Genomic DNA, 14,875 nt, shown 5'->3' with positions numbered 1-14,875 from the left:
TGCTACAACATCTTTTATTGAGGTGGAAAATAGGCTACATAAAAATTCTACCTTGTTCTAGTGCAGGAGTTCCCCAACATGGCATCTGCTGCCACCTTTCTTGGTGCCTGCCACGTTTTTAAGGAAATGAGTGGGAACAGATGAGGCTTTTGCCCAGCAAGACTTCTGACTGGCCATGGCAGATCTGATTGTACAAATGTCTAAAAAACCTTGCTTTAGCAGCAGCTGCAATCACAGCACAAGAATTGTTACTGTGTGATTTCAGTTAAGTTGCACCTATGCAAGAAAATATTTTAAAACAATATGGTCATGTTAAACAGAGCTTCTGCTAAAATATTGAAGATTCACTATTGGATTATGCATAATATCACTCCTTGACATTTGTTGTTGGCTCTGTTTCAGCAGGCATTCTATAGTTGCACCCTTCATGCAAAGGTGCCCTAGGCTCAAAAAGGTTGCAGACTTCTACTGTGTTGTATTCATAAAAGGCTTCTCTATTACCGTGATATATTCTGCTCATGGTCTACATTATATGTATTCTTTCAAAAAAAGAATATAAGCAGATCAATACAAGAGAATAACATACTTTACTAGGAGAACACTTCAAACCCTTAGATGGAAAGCCTATTCTCTTTGCTTTATTCCCACCTCAATCTGTGGTGCACAGACTATTTACAATCCTTTTGGGAGTCAGTTTATCATTATGGTAATATGAGTCATTTGTTCTCATACATTTCCCCTTTTTCTTCCTTTCCTCCATTTTTGCAGCAGCAATGAAACATTTTTTTAAATTTTTTTTTCTGTGTTGCTATCCCCTCCCTCAAATCACATTTATTTATACACATACAGCATAAGAACACAAGAAGAGGCCTGCTGGTTCAAACCAGTGGTCCATCTAGTCTAGTTCAGCATCACTTCTCACACAGTAGCCAACTAGTTCCTCTAGAGCAGGGGTAGTCAAACTGCGGTCCCTCAGATGTCCATGGATTACAATTCCCAGGAGCCCCTGACAACATCTGGAGGGCCACAGTTAGACTACCCCTGCTCTAGAGGGCCAAGAACATAGAAGCTAAGCCCTTCTCCTGATGCTACCTCCTGGCACTAGGATTCAGAGGTTGACTCTAAGCATGGAGGTTCCCTTTAGTCACTATGGCTATTAAGCACTGATAGATCTATCCTCCATGAAACTTCCTAGTCCCCTTTTAAAGCTGTCTGTGCCTGTGACCATCACTACATCCTCCATCAGCAAATTTCACATTTGAATCACTCTCTGTCCATCTGGAACCTATTGCTCATCAGTTTCACTGGATGTCCTCAAATGCTAGTACTTTATTGGATGAGTCATCTGCCCTGGACCCTTTTCATTGGGCTTCAGCCCTGGCTTTGGGACATTTGCATAAAGGCATGGCAATGCTCTTGATCCTTCTGTATCTATCAGCAGTCTTCAGTATAGTTGACCTTTTGGTCCTGATTAGTCTCCTTGTCTCTCTGAGGGTGAAGGGCACTGCCCTTAGTTGGTTGTCTTCATTCCTCCAGGGATGCTTTCAGAGGGTTTCTATTGGGTAAAGGTAAAGGTATCCCCTGAGCAAGCACCGAGTCATGTCTGAGGGCACGTGGAGCCCTCTAGCGTTTTCTTGGCAGACTCAATACAGGGTGGTTTGCCATTCCCTTCCCCAGTCATTACCGTTTTACCCCCCAGCAAACTGGGAACTCATTTTACCCACCTCAGAAAGATGGAAGGCTGAGTCAACCTTGAGCCGGCTGCTGGGATTGAACTCCCAGCCTCATGGGCAGCCAGCTTCAGATAGCATGTCGGCTGCCTTACCACCCTGTGCCACAAGAGGCTTTTCTATTGGGTAGGAGAAGTCTTTCCAGGTAAGCATGAATTGTAGGATCTCACAGGGTTTAATCTCCTCTGTAGTGTTATTTTCCATATGTATCCCCTTGCTGAGACCATAAGGAGGTTTGGAGTTATGTGTCATCATTATGCTGATGACACTCAGCTCTTCCTCGTGTTGGATAAACAGCCAGTGGCAGGGCTCTTGCCATTATCTCAGTGCTTGAATGTCATAGTCCAATTGGCAAGTGGGAGCTGGCTGAAGTTGAATCCATCCAAAATGGATATCATGTGGCTGGGAAAGACTGAGATGATATATGCAAGGTCAATCTCAAGACTTCATGGTGTTCAGCTGTGTCAAGGAGTTCTGACCTCAGTCCCACAGGTTCCAAGAGAAAGAGTATGCAAATAACTAGAATTATATATATATGTATATGAGTGTAGTCACAGCACAAAATTCTAAAACAAGCAACACAGAAAATAAGAAAAGCTAGCTTACTTTTTGCAAGCCACAGTTGTAGATGGCAGATTAAGTGTTTTCTCTACATAGCTACAGCAGTCCATAGATATAGGCCTATGAAGATCCAAGCCAGCCACTTATTTCTGAAATTCTTAGGCCAATTTTAGTTTTTGGCCTACTTGGGTCAGATGATGACAATGTACCAATTAGAATATGTTCCTGTTAGAATCCTCTGTAAAATGACCTCACTGCTCAAATTCTGAATCTCTCTGGTTTTCACATAGCCAATTATCTCATACCATATTCTGTCCATGAAGATGATAAGAGATCTATGGGCAACTAGACCCAATTAGGAAAACCTGTGAAAAGAAACTAATTTGACAAAGCACATATTAAACCTTGGGAAGAGGGATTGGGGCTGCTTTGCCTGACACTCTGTAAAGAGTCTCAGGATGTGATTGGACTCTGTGCTATCATTTGATAAACAAGTGTTCATAGTAACACAGTTGGCATTTCCCCATCAATGCCAGGCCTGCCAGCTGTATCTCCGTATTTGTCTGGGTTATTCCTTCCAATTTTGATCCATGCGACAGTCTTTTGCACTTGGGCCTTTCCTGGTTCAGTCTTGCAGAATGAAAACAATTATTAAAATTCAATATTTTATTGAACAATTTCTGCAAAGTACAATGAAGTACAAGCAGTTTTGAAATTTAAAAAATCAGTTGTACCCTCCTTGTCAATAATTCATACTCTCTCACATTTTCAATGCCTAAAATTCCATTTAAAAGGCAACCAATGGCAACCAAAATTATCAAGGAACTGGAGCAATTTTTCTAATGAGGAATGATGATAGCTCAGAAAAAGTACCACTAAAAGGGGGGGGGGGAGGCTATCAAAGTATACATGGTTAAGAGAAAAAGAAACTTTCTTAAAATGCCGGAATTCAGAATCACTCATGAAACTGATTGGCAGCAGATTTAGGAAAAGCAAATCTTGTACATCACACAATTAACTCCAAAGTGTATTGTGAGAAGATATGTAGATAGGTTAGTCTTGCATGTTTACCCATCCACCCACAAAAAATGGATTTGAGTCTCACAACAATAGGCCTTGATTAGAAGGGTTAAAAAGAGCACAAAATTGTGTTGCAAGCAAGATAAATTCATTACTCAGATCTCAGAATCTATTAAGAGGTAACTAATATGCGTACATTAAATTTTAGAAGCAACCAAGTTTCATAGAACGCATAGAACGCAAAAATAGTATTGTAATATATGTATTTTTAATTTCAACATAAGTACAATTTGCCAGGTACCCCCAGATGTCCCTCCAAAAGTGGGACAATCTGGTCACCTTAACTCAAAGCCCTGTATGGTTTGTATCATCAGACCTGAAGAACTGCCTAATCCTTTATGAACCTGCCTGACCATTATGGTAATCTTCAAAGGCTTTGCTTCAGATGCCACCACAGAATGAGATTAGGCAGGTAGAAAACTGGGAAATGTCAATTTTGGTCATTGCAGGAAAGTTCTTGAATGGTGTACCCAGAGAGATTAATTTGTCCTCCTTTGTTGCTGTCTTTTGCAAGTGGATGACTTTAAGAAAATGGTGTTCTCTTAATAGTCCCTCCTTCCATCTAATATTTTACATTTGTATGTATTTTAATGGCTTTATATGCATTCGAACCATTGACCCATACCAGTCTGGCTTCCGTCCTGGCCACGGGGTGGAGACTGCATTGGTTGCCCTGACGGATGATATCCAGCACCAGCTGGATCAGGGCGGTTCTGCCATTCTCTTTTAGATCTGTCAGCCGCATTTGATGCGATCAACGACGAGTTATTGATAAACCGCCTTGCCAGGGCCAGGATTAGAGGGACAGCAGTTCAATGGCTAATCTCCTTTTTCCGGAACCGGACACAGAGGGTTGCTGTGGGGGAGGAATTGTCAGAACCTTGTGAGCTCCCTTGTGGAGTTCCGCAGGGGACGATACTCTCCCCCACACTTTTTAACATCTATATGCGCCCTCTACCCCAGCTGGTCCGGGGCTATGGCCTGGGATGTCATCCTAAAAGATGGCCGGCCAGACTCCCCCCCCCCGGATACATTTGCCAGTTGTTTGGAAGCAGTGGCTTGATGGTTCAGGCAGAGTCATCTGTAACTCAACCCCTCCTGTGGCTGGGAAGAATAGGGCAGGATCAGGAAGCCTGCCTCTCATGCCTGGATGGTGTGCAATTAACATCTGCACCTGTTGTCAGGAATTTGGGAGTGAACTTTGATGCCTTTCTTTGGAGGCATAGGTCACTTTGATCCCTTTCTATGGAGGCATAGGTCACTAAAGTAGCCAGGATGGCATTTTTCCATCTTTGCCAGTCCCAGTTACTAGTGCCCTAACTTTCCTCAGATCACTTGGCCACACTGATCCATGCAACGGTAACTTCTAGACTACTGTAACTCACTTTGTGGGCCTGCCCTTGACTCTGATCCGGAAGTTACAGCTGGTACAAAACATGGCTGCCTCACTAGGACACCTTGGAGGGCCCATATTCAGCTGGTGTTTTGCCATCTGCACTGGTCTGTTTCCGGGTCAAGTTCAAGGTTTTGGTATTAACCTTTAAGGCCATGCATGGCTTGGATCCTACTTACCTGCAGGACCATTTTGTTGCTTATGCCCCCTGCAGGGCCCTTCGCTCTGTGGGTATGAATTTACTGGTCGTCCCAGGCCCCAGGGATATTCACCTGGCCCTGTCGGAATTGTCAGCTTTCATCAGGGCCTCCAAGATGAAGCTCTTCCACCAGGCATTTGGTTGAGGCCAGGGTAGACTCCTGGTGTTTCCATCAAGGATCCCTTCCCAAAGTCTATCAAAGTCTACTAGAGTCTATTAGACCTGCACTCACTCACTCCTAGTGGAAGAAGACTTGGCCTCCATCTGAACCATCTGAATGAGGTGGGATGGGATAGATTATTGGTGTTTTTGACTACTTGCTTGTTTTATTGTAAACTGGGGTTTTATGGGCTTGTATTGTATTTTAATGTTTGATTCTGTGAACCACCGCTGTTTTTCATCTCTATTTAAAGTTGTTTCAGTGAGGTATGTTTGAGAGAGGGGTTTGTTTTAATGCTTATAATGCAATTTATCATGTATGTTTAAAATTATTAGCCATCATGACAGTCCTTCTAAGATCAGAAATGTGGGATATAAATCTTAAATAAGTATAAATAAATAATTTAATCATACATTGAAATGGCACACCAGATCAAGACATCACAGGGGGTACAGAGACATCACTGAGGGTACATTCCCCCAGTCACCTTGTCAATAACAGCCATATGTTACTAGCATACGAAGGGCATAAATCAGCAGGAAGATACGGACATAGTATACCCAGTGTTTATTTACAGGAAAAATACTTGCAGTTCATTTTACTTGCAGATACTACTTGTGACCAATTCCACATTTTATTTGTACTTTGGCAGCACTTATCTGGTGCTTCTAAGATGCATATATAAAGATTATAGTTTCCATTGGAACAATAAACTGATCAAGTGAACATGAGAATGAGTGTAATATGGTGTCTGTAAGTAGAACGAGGATGCAATCCTATTCCCTGGGAGTAATTCCATTGAATTTAAAAGGGGCTTATATATTTGCAGACCTCCTTAGAGGGTGGAATGGGAGGCCAAAGCACTCCGAGTAATGCACTCATTCCAATCCCAGAAGCCATAATTCTACTGTCTGTGTGTAGGGCAGGGGGTGCTACTGTGGGGATGCATTCCAGTCCTTTGGTACTAAGAGTTTAGTCTTAAACTGGTCTATTAAGAAGTATATGCCATTTAAATTAATGAGGCTAGTTCGAGGAAGGAAGATTGCAGATCCTCCTGCTTTCAGGCACAGTGTCTGACTCATCCCCTTGTTTTTTGTAATCCACCTCTCATTTTATTTATACCTTTGCAGTATTTCAGTAGAGCCCATTGACAGCTGACGTAGAAGAAGGAACACGTGTTTGCAGACATGAAATGCCTTTCAATGGTCTTTCAAGACAAGACAAGAAATAATAAAATTCAATGTTATGGTTCCAATATAGAAATAATGAAATGAAATGCATGCTCCTGTGCATGCAAATGTCAGAGAAAGCCGTACTCAGGGCAGTTCAATGTAGTACTCAGGGTAGTTCAAAGAAGGCTAGTACATTTTATATTTTTTGTACCTAAATATTACATTATACACATACATAGACTTTGCTTTTCTTAAGGTAATTTTCTTAACTAAGAAAAAGCAAATGGCTTCTTTATAAAGCAAACTGTCTTTCATGTAAGTAATGGCATAATGTATCTGAAGACCTGATGTGAATGAAAATAGGAGAAATAGCAAAGATGATGAGAAAGTGGTCTTTGGGTCATGAGGAAGACAGCACACATAAAAGGAAACAAATTAGTGAACTATGAAGGATGGGGTTGACGATGGAGTCTGTGGATAGTTAATAGGCATGGATATTTGAAAGGAGAGCTTTTCATTTTGAAAGGGAGCATAAGGGAGAAATTACTGATGCAATACCACTTATTTGATCTTTAATTGGCATCATAAATTCTCGCAGTGCAATAAAAATCTGTGAATCAAACTGTCTAAACTGGATGGCCCATCTCAGTTTCCATAATACTCTCAGGGTATTTTTATTTTTATTTATTTTTATGTATTTTTGGACTTATATACCGCCATTCTCAAAGAAACTTGCAGAGGTTTACAATAAAACAATAAAACGATAAAACAATGCAACCCCTAAAATTATCTTAACACATTGAAACATTAAAAAATGGCAGTACATTATAGTTCCACTCCCACACCCCCTTGTCCAGTTTACAGTCAAGGACCTTTTTCATTAGGAGTGAGGGTCCTGATCTCACTGACACTATGGGATCCCCAGATGGTAACACCGGGCCCACAACCTGGCCTCAACCATACGCTTGGTGGAAGAGCTCCATCTTGCAGGTCCTGCAGAAAGCTGACAACTCTGGCAGGGCCCTCAGCTCTTCCCGGAGCTCATTCCACCAGGTTGGGGCCAGGGCGGAAAATGCCATGGCCCTGGTCAAGGTCAGGCAAATGTCCCTGAGGCCCAGGACAACCAGCAGATTCATACCCACAGAGCGAAGCATTCTATTTCCTCTGAAGGGTTAATGCAAATATTGGAAGATCTATTCCAGCTCTGCAGGTGCCTCTAATTTATTCATTCCATTTACAGGGCTTTATCTGTTTTAAGGCTACAGCCAAGAAAGCACCAATTAGCTTTGTTTTCTTGACATCAGCTGTCCAGTAGATGGGGGGTGGGGGGAAGCTGAAATGGTGATGTAATATTCTAGAGCAGGCTTCCTCAAGCAGGATTTCATAAAACCCTGGGTTTCTTGATGGCCCTGAAAGGGAGTTAATTACATTTTTATATATATATTTTAAATTGTTATAAATTCATTGGGTGACCATACATGGTCATATCAACCTGATCCCTCCCCAAATAGTCAATGATGGGCCTGAATGGTGTGGGAAAGGGAGGGGGCCCAGATGGACATGTACACAGCTATGCTTCCCAACTATATTCTGCACAATCATGCTGCTTTTGGGATATCTAGAAGTCTGAAGAATATATCAGGTGTTCTTCAATGGTAAAAAAGTTGAAAGAGTTCTAGAGAGTTCCCATGGATCTGACTCCTGACTGGATTGTCACCTAATGCTAAAGTGTTGAGGATAAAACTAAATTGGTTATTTAGGAAGGCGAGTGACTGCATGATTTTGTAAGAGATTGAAATACAGGCTATGCTAGATCATAGAAAACATTTGAATCTTTGGGCTTTGTCTCTGGAATTTTATGACTGTATCTTGTGAAGTCAGGTGTCAGTGTCTAGATAGGACACTGTTTTATTGTTTTTAAACTTCTTGATTCAATAGACTATTTTCTCTAAAGATATTCCTTTTTTGTTTTATAAATGTTTTTCTAAACCGTTAAAAAAGTATGGTTTCTTATGCACACATAGCCTCAAGGTCTCACAGGTTTGAACTCTGCTGACCTGTCAGAGGGACAGAAGCTCGGAGGGGTCTAAGTTTGAGTCTTGACAAGGTGACTTTACGAACATGTGATTTACAAGTTTGCAAACAGTTCATTTTATAAATATATATATAATTTCACAAAAAATTAGCATGAAATATATAATGCAACTGACAAAAATGTACAAATCTCTTCTTTAAATAGCAATGGTGATAAATTGTAGGGACTATCCCATTGCATTTTCAATTAAATGACTAAATTAATGCAAAGACATTTAATTAAAGTTGCACTAGTTTTTCCAAATGCTATTAATTAAGCTGCTATCTAAAATTAAATCTCTCAAAAAAACACTTGTATATTTCTGCTGCTCATCTGATACAGATATAATTAAAATTCTGGAAGTTACCTAGATGCATCTCAGTTTTTCTCAAAGGTGAATGTAAGAAAATGCATAAGCTAGGAGGTTTTAATAGGATTTATACAATCCTTGGAGAACATGTATGATAAAAGTAGCATCATAAATAGATTTGTTTTTATGATTATACTGACATTAATTATGCAAGTTGATTTTCAACTGACTGACAAATGACAAAATATCTGAGGGGGAAAAATGTTTTGTGTGGCACTTTTAATCAATGGCGACCCTAATGGATAACCTCCCAAATGTTAATACCCCTGTTCAGGTCTTCCATATTGAGGACTGTGGCCTTCTTTAATGACTCATCAAAGGAAAATATAAGAACTTAAACCTTGTAATATCATTGTTGCACTAACTGAAAATGAATGATTAATACTTAGGAGGAAACTGTTGTAACATGCAAGGTCAGTAGAGTGCATGATTCAACAGTGTATGAAGAGTATCTCACAGGGGACATTGTAGGAGTTAACATGGGATTATGAACTTCCCGATATTTCAGAAAATATCCTCCTGGGTCCTGATTGGTTCAACTGGAGATTTTCTGCTCCTTTAAATATGTTGTTGTTGTTGTTAGGTGCAAAGTCGTGTCTGACCCACTGCGACCCCATGGACAATGATCCTCCAGGCCTTCCTGTCCTCTACCATTCCCCGGAGTCCATTTAAGTTTGCACCGACTGCTTCAGTGATTCCATCCAGCCACCTCATTCTCTGTCGTCCCCTTCTTCTTTTGCCCTCAATCGCTCCCAGCATTAGACTCTTCTCCAGGGAGTCCTTCCTTCTCATGAGGTGGTCAAAGTATTTGAATTTCATCTTTAGGATCTGGCCTTCTAAGGAGCAGTCAGGGCTGATCTCCTCTAGGACTGACCGGTTTGTTCGCCTTGCAGTCCAAGGGACTCGCAAGAGTCTTCTCCAGCACCAAAAGCCTCAATTTCCTCCCCAGGAGCAAGCATCTTTTAATTTATTTGCTGCAGTCCCTATCTGCAGTGATCTTGGGGCCCAGGAAAATAAAATCTGTCATTATCTCCATTTCTTCCCCATCTATTTGCCAGTAATTGAGAGGGCCGGATACCATGATCTTTGTTTTCTTGATGTTGAGTTTCAAGCCAACTTTCTCAGTCTCCTCCTTCACCTGCATCAACAGGCTCTTTAGTTCCTCTTAACTTTCTGCCATTAGAATGGTATCATCTGCATATCTGAGGTTGTTGATATTTCTCCCTGCAATCTTGATCCCAATTTGTGACTCCTCTAATCCCGCCTTTCTCATGATGTGCTCCGCATACAAGTTAAATAGGCAAGGTGACAGTATACAGCCTTGCCAAACTCCTTTCTCAATTTTGAACCAATCAGTGATTCCATGCTCGGTTCTCACTGCTGCTTCTTGACCTGTATATAGGTTTTTCAAGAGACAGATAAGATTCTCTGGTATTCCCATCTCTTTAAGAACTTGCCACAATTTGTTGTGATCCACACAATCAAAGGCTTTAGCATAGTCAATGAAGCAGAAGTAGATATTCTTCTGGAACTCCCTAGCTGTCTCCATGATCCAGCGTATGTTGGCAATTTGATCTCTAGTTCCTCTGCCTCTTCGAAATCCTGCCTGTATTTCTGGAAGTTCTCAGTCCACATACTGCTGGAGCCTAGCTCGTAGGATTTTGAGCATAACTTTGCTAGCATGAGAAATGAGTGCAATGGTGCGGTAGTTTGAGGGCCCTGGAGTTTGCCCTGGATTTGATGCTGCTAGTCTGCTTCAACACAGTATTGTCATGCATTCATGCACTTTGCAGAATTTCCCCAGCTTTTCCCTGATCTTCCCCAAATTTGCTTTGCTCAAAAACACTGGGAAAACCTGGATGGCTACTATGTGGGTGTAAAAGTTCATATTTTCCCAGACCCAAGGCAGCCATTTCACCTGCATTAGCCATTTTATCTCCTTGTTACTGGGACTTTTGTTAAAAAGTTGGCAATTTAATAGTATAAACACTGTTTATAGTTGAAACACTGTTATATCAGGTTTCCTGAATTCTCAGCCCTTTTTCTTAAAGTAAGTTTCTGGCCCCTCTCATTGTGGAGATATAATGAAAAAGGCATGTCTCCACAACTAAAGAAGATAGATTTAAAAAAATGAAAGCTAGAAATCGCGGATAATCTGATACATAAGAGAATATATATCAACATTCAATTGATGATTTAAATAAAATATTTTAAAAAATACCATGATGTGTGAAAACATTGTTGCCACTATGGTATATTAGCAGCTGAAGCAGTAATGTGGAAACTACACAAGCTTCTCACCATGTGGAAAACACCATAATAGCTAAAAGGAGATTTTATCAGCATGCTGAAATGAATAATACTAAAAATCACTTTTGAGGCAAACAAAAACATAAAATCTACAGAGACCCAGATGTGTCATGTAACAAGAATATCAGCACCAGTGACTGGATCGGAGGGAAGCAGTCCCTGATTTTTAAAAATTCATTTCCCATCAGTTTTCTCATTCTGTAAATGAAGCTGACACAACAAATTAAAATTATTTTTTAAAGTAATAGAAGAAGTGGAGAGAATATGTATTCTAAATGAGATAATGGACTGTCTAGTCCCACCCTACCTACAGTCCAGCTAAAAACAGTCCATCAGATTCAACTGAATCAGATAGAACTGACTTTGGTATAATCTGGACAATGACATAACACAAACTATGTCATTAACTTATCACAATGCCATAATGATAATAATAAGCAGGAAGTTAGGTTTTCTAAATTGTCATAATGGGGGAGTACTGGAGGAAACATAGCAACAGCCATTTTTCTATTATGTAAGAAATACATTGTCAATGATAAAGTGTCACTGTTTCAAATTCTAGCTCCCTCTGTGCATAATTTTATAAAGTTTGCAACAGCAAATGTTACATACACACTCAATGTTTTAAAATACAATTGATGGTTACTGAAGTCAAGCTAAATAAAATTTCTGTGATGAACACTAAGTCAAGATCATATAAAATTCTTAGCAGACAATTCAACTTAGTTATGTAAGCAAAACCAGTCTCTCATATTGTCCTCGGGGATTTATAAAACCAATTATACAGTCAGAATGAAGTGGAATCTAATTTAAATTTTTCAGAAAAGGCCATATACCAGCTTTATGTTTTATGTTAAGCCTCATTAGCTTTAAGGCCTGTGTATTGTATTTTTTGCTGATTACATGGGGAAAAAACCTAATTATAGTCAAACTGATATTCTCCATATTTGAAAGGGTTAAAATATTTGTATTTATATGGTCTTATCCTTCAATATTTTTTAAAAATACTTAGGTATCATTGCCAGGCAGTGCTTGGCAACCAAAGGAATGTCTGTCAGTGTGAGGAACAGCATCTTGGGACAAAATGGGGGGGAAAAGGCCTTATCTAATACACAAAGTTTTTATCATAGAATTTCTAGTGATTCCTAGAACAAGGACTTGTTTTTCTTCATTTTCTCCCATTACTGATTCCAGAGGTGATGGGTGACAGGATATGGTGTCAGGTGGCTTGACAGCTCTAGAGTAGGGTTGGGTGCTTTGGCATCCAAAGCAGCCGTTTGCATCCAAAGCAGCCAGCGCCGTGGCACGGGGAGGGGGGAAGGGGAGGAGTGGGTGCTGGTATGCTGGTCGTCGCACACATGCGGGTGCAGAGCTCTGTGCCTGTGTGTGTGTGCCGGCTGGCGTGCCACATCTCCCCTCCCCCCCACACCACGGTGCTGGCTGCTTCGGGCGCAAATGGCTGCTTCAGACGCCAAAGCGTCCAACCCTACTCTGGAGTCATTGTGCTAAAAGGATGGGGGATCTACAAGACATTTCAGCATATACCCAAAATGTAGAATCTGTTCCTTAGGCTTAAAGGGATGAATAATCTCATGGCAATGACTGGGGAAGGGAATGGCAAACCACCCTGTATTGAGTCTGCCAAGAAAATGCTAGAGGGTATCACCCCAAGGGTCAGACATGACTCGGTGCTTGCACAGGGGATACCTTCACCTTTACCTTTAACACACTTGTATGTAGCTGCAATATTAATACTTCTAATATATATATATATATATATATATATATATATATATATATATATATATATATATATATATATATATATATATATATATATATATATATATATATATATATATATATATATATATATATATATATATATATATATATATATATTTAACTACTTAATTTAGACCCTGTGTATAACCAGATCAACGTCTGCCATGTTTCTGTGTTTTCTGGATCGTACTTTAACACTTAGCCACAACATCTCATTGGGTCTCTCAGAGCATTTCAAAATATACAAGTCTGGAAATACATAATTTCATCTTAAAATTTATAAGAACCCATCCTTCCTTTGATAGTCACTGCGAGCATTTAAATATGAAATTATCCAGAAAACTGGATAAATTGAATTTGTGACAGCAGTAATACATGGAATTCAAAATCTAGTAATTTTATAGGCCTGTCATCTACATGCTACAGCTGCTCATATCTCCTCCTGCATTTCCCACTATGAATCTGCCGTGATAAACTTAATTAAAACATCATGCCAAATGGCTACAGACCATACAGCTGTTGATCATAAATGTTTCTACGTAGTATATATGGAATTGAATTACTACATTCTTTAGCATGTCAGTAAGCTTTTGTGGGCCACACCTACTTCATAAGATAAATGTCAGATTGTTTCTGTATCTGATAAAATGGGCTCTTGCTCATGAATGCTTAGGCAATTAAAATATTTAAGAATATTTAAAAATGAAGGCCCATTTTTTTCTGTAGCAGTCTAACAGCAGATTAACATCTTAAGTTATCCATAAGGCCAGTAAGAACAGGAAAAGGGAAAAAGGACCAGGAACCAATAATGTAGCTTAAACAGCAGGGAATACTGCAGTGAAGAAGGTAGGAAGATGGATAACCTATTAAGAATGTTAGTGAATAGGGACAGCAAGAGGTGAAAGTCACTGAGGATGAGCAGTAGAAGGAAAATGGTCTTTGCAACTTGCACTCACTGCAAGTATTGCACTGGCTTCAGATCATGGCCAAACCGATGACATATTGTCAAGGAAAGACTCTCGAACCAGCTGCACACAATGTATGAGCATTATGGAACAGGCTTGCCTTAAAATTGTGCTTGCTCGCTAAAGTCAACTGATAGTATTTGCACAGATTCTTCCTTACTTCTTTGTTGTTGGCAGTACCATAGAAGTGTACTAGAATCAGCCATTTTCCCACTCCAATCATGATTTAAATATACTAATACTGATGATGATATCTGAAGTGGTAGTAGTAGTAGCAGCAGAAATTTCAGTCTGTGTGATCAGACTCTTCATGCTGACAACAGGATTTATCTGGCCCAAAACCGTACAGAACATCTCGGAAGAAGTTTTACTTCCAAAAGTTAGAACTGGAAAACAAACTTTGGAGGCATATTTTTTCACAGAGCTTTTATGTTCTTATGCAGACATTGACTATATTCTCACTGAATTTGACCCTGAGGGTGAAGTAAGTTGTAATTCACAGAGCTTCTACCACTAAAATCCTGGTTTTGATGGGTACAGCACTTTCCCTGCCTTACTCTTCTCTGAGGATCTGAATGGGGAATAGTATGTTAATGAAAATGAAAAATACTGGAAGAAGACTATGAATCTAAAAGAAAAGGTAACATTATACTCAGAATCGCAGTTGGGATGGTTTATTTTAGTTTAACTCTTGGTTGTACCCAAGGTAGTATCTATCTACCAAGGAAGCAAGCAGGCAGGCAGGCAAGCAAGCACACCTAGCACAGTAAAAATAAGGTATAAGAAAATAAGATACTTCTGACCATACTTTGCTTGATCATCCAGAAGGAATTCAGGCCCTTGGCTTTACTCTTTGGGGTATAATACAATGATAGAAACTGTCTGATGCATTATTGTTGGGAATTAATTCCATATTTACAAACTGCAGATTTGGGGCTGTTCGAACATGTTCTGAATAAGCTTGTGCGATTTGGCTGCTTTGGCAGCCGTTCCCTCCGGGCGCAGCCAGTGCCACGCTGCCGGGGGAGGAGGGCGGCACGGGCAGCGGCACGGCTCAGCATTTAACACCCATTCAG

General features: G+C 40.1%; 1 protein-coding gene and 1 long non-coding RNA gene across 32 annotated transcripts in view; one reads left to right on the top strand and one right to left on the bottom strand.

Moving 5' to 3' along the window:
• The window catches only part of DMD (dystrophin), a 1,311,735-nt gene that overhangs the window by 178,749 nt on the left and 1,118,111 nt on the right, over positions 1-14,875 (bottom strand). The window lies entirely within an intron of this gene.
• The window catches only part of LOC143840047 (uncharacterized), an 80,649-nt gene that overhangs the window by 62,388 nt on the left and 3,386 nt on the right, over positions 1-14,875 (top strand). Inside the window, exon 1 of one of the 13 annotated variants that reach the window (XR_013231993.1) lies at positions 14,236-14,439. The exons of the other annotated variants lie outside the window; for them this stretch is intronic. This is a non-coding gene — a long non-coding RNA (uncharacterized LOC143840047). Of the gene's footprint in view, positions 1-14,235; positions 14,440-14,875 lie in introns of those variants that run through there. 13 annotated transcript variants of the gene reach the window in all.

Source organism: Paroedura picta, chromosome 6 (assembly GCF_049243985.1).
Source record: "Paroedura picta isolate Pp20150507F chromosome 6, Ppicta_v3.0, whole genome shotgun sequence".
Taxonomy (NCBI): domain Eukaryota; kingdom Metazoa; phylum Chordata; class Lepidosauria; order Squamata; family Gekkonidae; genus Paroedura; species Paroedura picta.
The sequence above is the reverse complement of the archived record's forward strand: the minus strand, read 5'-3'. Positions and strand labels throughout refer to the sequence as shown.